The sequence below is a fragment of the Gossypium arboreum genome, chromosome 4, assembly GCF_025698485.1.
Source record: "Gossypium arboreum isolate Shixiya-1 chromosome 4, ASM2569848v2, whole genome shotgun sequence".
In the NCBI taxonomy this organism is placed as follows: domain Eukaryota; kingdom Viridiplantae; phylum Streptophyta; class Magnoliopsida; order Malvales; family Malvaceae; genus Gossypium; species Gossypium arboreum.
The window spans coordinates 68719375-68724653 of record NC_069073.1 but is presented as its reverse complement, the minus strand read 5'-3'; positions in this window follow the sequence as shown (position 1 = coordinate 68724653).

Genomic DNA, 5279 nt, shown 5'->3' with positions numbered 1-5279 from the left:
GAGTTATGAGGAAGAACCGATTCGTATCCTATCACGAGAAGTGAAAGAGTTGCGAAACAAGCGGGTTCCGCTAGTGAAAGTGTTATGGCTCAAGCACGGGATAGAAGAAGCTACTTGGGAGACCGAGAATTTTATGATAGAGCGATATCCAAACCTATTTACCGGTAAGATTTTCGGGGACGAAAATTTCTTAAGTGGGGGAGAGTTGTGACAGCCCAAAATAGACCCTAGCCGGAATGTGGTTTCGGGACCACTAAACCGAGTCATAAAAATAATTAATTGTTATATTCTATGCTTACTATGTGTGTGCATGCATATGTGGAAATTTCATTCTCTAATTTTACCCATTTGTATGAGAAAGTATTAAATAGGGATCAAAGTGAAACATGGTGAAATATGATAGGCTAATTTTAAATGGCTTGTTAGTACATGTTAACAAAAGGTGGAGTTGCATGTCAAATAATCCCTTCCTAAGGAGGAGTGGTGGCCATGACAAGGTTATGGGCAAGGAACATGTTCCCAACATGTTTTACTAATGGATGATGTTAGAAATAATAAACAACTAAGCATGGGTGAGAAAAGAAAAAAAAAAATGTGTGAGAGAGTAGCATCCCCCATTGCCGTGCAACCAAGAAGAGAAAACAAAAAAATTTGTTCATGCTTGCTCTCTCCCTTTTTGGCCGAAAATACTAAGAGGAAGAAGGGATTTTTGCTTCATTTCCTTTGTTTAGAAGAGATCTAGAAGGAGATTTGGCTAAGTTTGCATCAAGATTAAGGTATGTATGAGGTTGTGTTGGGAGTTTCATGCATGGTTTGGTAGCTAATTTGATGTGCATGTTAGCCATGGCTCAAATCCTAGTTATGCCATGGAAATGGTATTTGGCCAAAGTTGTTATGGTGATAAAGCCATTGCATGCTAAGTGTGAAGCTTGATGATGATGCATGCAATGATGGATTGTCTACTCTTGAGTAAGATTTTGAGTTTTCTTTTTGTGTTTAACCATGATTGAAGTTGAATGGAGCATGATTGTCATATTCGGCCATGATGCATTCATGAGCATGGTTCATGCTTCTTGCATGTTAGTTAAAATTTGTATTTTTGGATGGCTATGGACACCTTGAAATTCGGCCATGCTCATATTGTATATATATGTTTGCACATGATGTTTTGGCTATGAAGTAAGTGATGAATATATTGGTTTAAAGAAGAAGATGTGGAAGAATGCTTGTGAAATTGCAAGCACAATTCGGCCTAGCACACATATAAGTGCTTGATGCTATATTATAAGTTTTGGGCCACAATGTGCAAAGCATTAACTAGTAAAATGCATGCTGTTTTTGTGAGGTATTAAGTACAAAATTGACCTCAACATGTACATGAATATTCGGCCTTGGGTAGCCTATTGAAGGCCTTAGCTTTTCCTTGATGCTCAAATAAATTGTATTGAATTGCTTGATGTAGTATAAAATGTGCATGACCATTGTGTATTCAAGCTAAAGAGTGGCCATATGACCATTTAAACTCCTTGTCATATTCGGCCATACGCAAGCACAATGAGGTTTTAATAAATTGAATTTGTTTGAATTAGCTTAAGAGCTAAGAGGGCCACAATTGGATAAGGGAAGGAAAAGGTGATCGAATAGCCAAAAAGCCGTTCGACAACATCCGAGGTAAGTCCTCAAGAAGTGACCCTACTTGAATTATGTGAAATAAAGTATGGATGTGTATTGATTATTGATTATGTATGTATGAGCATTTGAATTCTACCGGGCTAAGTCCCAAGGCTAATATGCTTGTGATTATATTTGCGTTTGAGCCTTAGTAACGAAAATGAAATATGTATGTCCAATGATTATTGATGTATGTGTACGTGAGAAATTGAATGATATCCGGCTAAGCCCAAGACAATTATGTTGAAATTATATCCGGTTAAGACCAAGGCAATTGTGCTAGTGGCTATATCCGGCTAAGACCAAGGCATTCGTATGAAGTTATTCTATCCGGGCTAAGACCAAGGCATTTGTGCACGTGATTATATCCGGTTATATTCGAAGAATCTTGGGCTGGAGGTGAGTGTTGGTTGCTGTAATGAATTCAATTAGTACACTCGAAAAGCCCAAAGGATAAGGTACGTTATATGTGCATTGAAAGTCGACATGTTTGAGCAACATTCGCTCAATCGACTAATGAATTTCAGTTATTGAATTGATTGATATTTTGTGAAAGTATATAATGATGAAGTGTGAAGTAAGAATGTGTATTAATGAAATGATGCATTTGGCTATGTGAATGTATTGCTGTAATTAGAGCTGATTATATTCCTTGAGACTTACTAAGCATAAAAAAATGCTTACCCGCTGCTTTGGCTCTCTGTTTTATAGATTTCGCCGATAGCAATCGGATTCGGGATCAATAAAGTCGAAGTCATCCACACTATCCACGCCTCTATTTTGGTATAAATTTTGGTTGAACTTTGAAATGGCATGTATAGGACTACCCCTTGTTGGTTGAATATGTTGTGATGTATATATGTACGGCCATGCGAAAATGGCTCGTAAAAGTGAAGTATCGACTTAGACTAATTGTGGTTTGTATGTATATATTTGGTGTCATGATGTGGCTATGGCTTGAAATGGGAATGTTGGTCATATGATCAGCCATTGGCATGGTTAAAATGATCATATATGAACCTATGTATGGCAAGACTAGTTGGTTCATGGAGACTACCAAATAGGTAAGACCTACCTTAAAACAGATGCTGCCAGCTGCAGTGACGTGAATGTGAAAAATCACCAAAATTCGTAGGAATGGAATTAAATAGTGAATAAGCTGTGTAAATGAACCTTGATGAGTCTATTTTCATATGGAAGAAACGAAATGGTCATAGGAGTTACATGTTAAGAGATATTAAAGCTATTGTGAGACAGGGCCAGAACGGTTTCTGGGTTCCCTGTCGCAACTTTAAAAATTTACTATAAATTATAAAAAAAGAATTAGGAGACATACCTTATATGTACAGATTCCATTTTGAGTCTAGTTTCATTAGAAACAAACGGCACCAGCATTAAATCCCTGTACAGAGAGATATTCAAGTTATACCGCGCAAAGGTCAGAGCAGTCGATCCCTGTAACATGGGTGACTTTAACTAATAAAATGTACCAATTGGCCCAACCAAAAATTCTAGAAATAAATCCATGGATGGATATATGAGTCTAAATTCAGGGAAAATTTACGAAACCAGTTTCTGAGTTTTGAAACTCGAGATATGATTTTTAAGGCGACAGTGACGCAGTTTTCCAGCCTGACTGGAAATGTCAAATGGATGGGCAAAACAAGTGAACTTGGCTTGTTAACCCCTCGTGTCCGACACCGGCGATGGTCTCGGGTTCGGGGTGTTACATCCGGGATGAGTTACATGTGCTGATAGCCCCGCAGAGGGACCGGTACTTTGTTGCCTTTATGGAAAAAGAAAAAATTACTGAGGAAGTAAAGCACTTTAAGCGCCAGAACCGCGAGAAAGATAGAGGCAGAAATAAAAGGGATCTTTGACCCTCGGGTTCTTCCGGAAGGCCGGTAAAGAGGGCCAGGTTTGATGGGCCAATCTGAGCTGTTCCTGGTATTGTTGCAAGACCGCAGCCTTGAGCCGATTTTGGGAGAGCTCACTAGGGTGATTGTTGGAAACAAACTAGGGCATGCTTTAGATGTGGGTCTATGGATCATCAGGTTAATAACTGTACTCAAGGGTTTACTCAGATGCAAGCTACAGGACAGGGTCGTGTTTAGCCTGTGAGAGGTGGTCAGCAGCCACCGAGAGGCTGAGGTTTGGCTAGAGGTGGAAACAGGTTTGGTTGAGGTTGTGAAGCACCAGGCAGACGTGCTGGAAACATTAAGGCGAGACAGCTAGCCTTGGTCTATGCTTCTCGTCGCCGAGAGGATGGGGATGCCCCTAACGTGATAACTAGTACGTTCCTGATTTATAATTTACCATACACTGCTTTAATTTAGATTGGGTCTACACACTCATATGTTGCGTGCACTATGTCCGAGATGTTGGGTCTTCAATCTGAAAATACAGTTAGTGAAATGACTGTGTTGAGTCCACTGGGACAATCAGTTGGGGTGAGTAAGTTGTTCAGAGATGTGCCCTTAGAAGTCCTAGGGGTGGTCTTTTCGACAGATTTGATGAACTGCCGTTTGGGGAATTTGATATTGTATTGGGCATGGATTGGCTAGTGAAACGCCGTGCAAAATTAGATTGTGCTACTAAGCACATGGTGTTGAAGTCTACGAAGGATGAGGAGGTGACGGTGATAAGGGAGAGAAGAGATTATTTTTCTAATGTGATTTCTGCGTTAAGGGTCGAGAAGCTGGTTTACAAAGGTTGCGAAGCATTCCTAGCATATGTTAGTATTTCTGATTCTAAAGGTCCTTTTGTGGGAGATGTCAGAACCATCAAAGAGTTTTTGGATGTATTTCCTAAAGAGCTTCTAAGATTGCCTCCAGATCGTGAGGTTGAATTCAATATTAAACTCCTACCTGGAACAGCTTTGGTGTCCATTTCCCCTTATAGGATGGCACCGAAAGAGCTGGTGGAGCTAAAGGCTGAAATCCAAGAGCTATTTGATCGAGGATTCAATCCGTCGAGTGTGTCTCCGGGAGGAGCACCAGTGTGGTTTGTGAAGAAAAAGGATGGATCCATTCACATGTGCATTGATTATCATCAACTGAACAAGCTGACTATCAAGAATAAGTACCCTTTACCGAGGATAGATCATCTATTTAAGTAGCTGGGAGGAGCTACGATTTTCTCTAAGATAGATATTCGGTCTAAGTATCATCAGCTAAAGGTTAAGGAGGCTGACATGTATAAGACTGCGTTTAGAACTCGTTATGGTCATTACAAGTTCCTGGTGATGTCGTTTGGGTTGACGAATGCACCAGCGGCTTTTTTTGGATCTAATGAACTGAGTATTCCAGTCTTATTTGGATCGGTTTGTAGTGTGTTTATAGATGACATCTTGGTGTATTTAAGAACTGAGGAGGAGCATGATGCACTTCTTCGTATTGTTTTGCAAGTTCTGAGGGAAGAGTAGCTTTATGCAAAGTCCAACAAGTGTGAATTCTGGCTAGGGGAAGTGACATTTCTAGGACATGTAGTGCCAGCAGAGGGAATTAGGGTGGATCCTCGGAAGATTGAAGTTGTAGTGATTGGAAACTACCAAAGACGGTATCTAAGATTCGAAGCTTTCTAGGTCTGGGTGGGTATTACAGACGTTT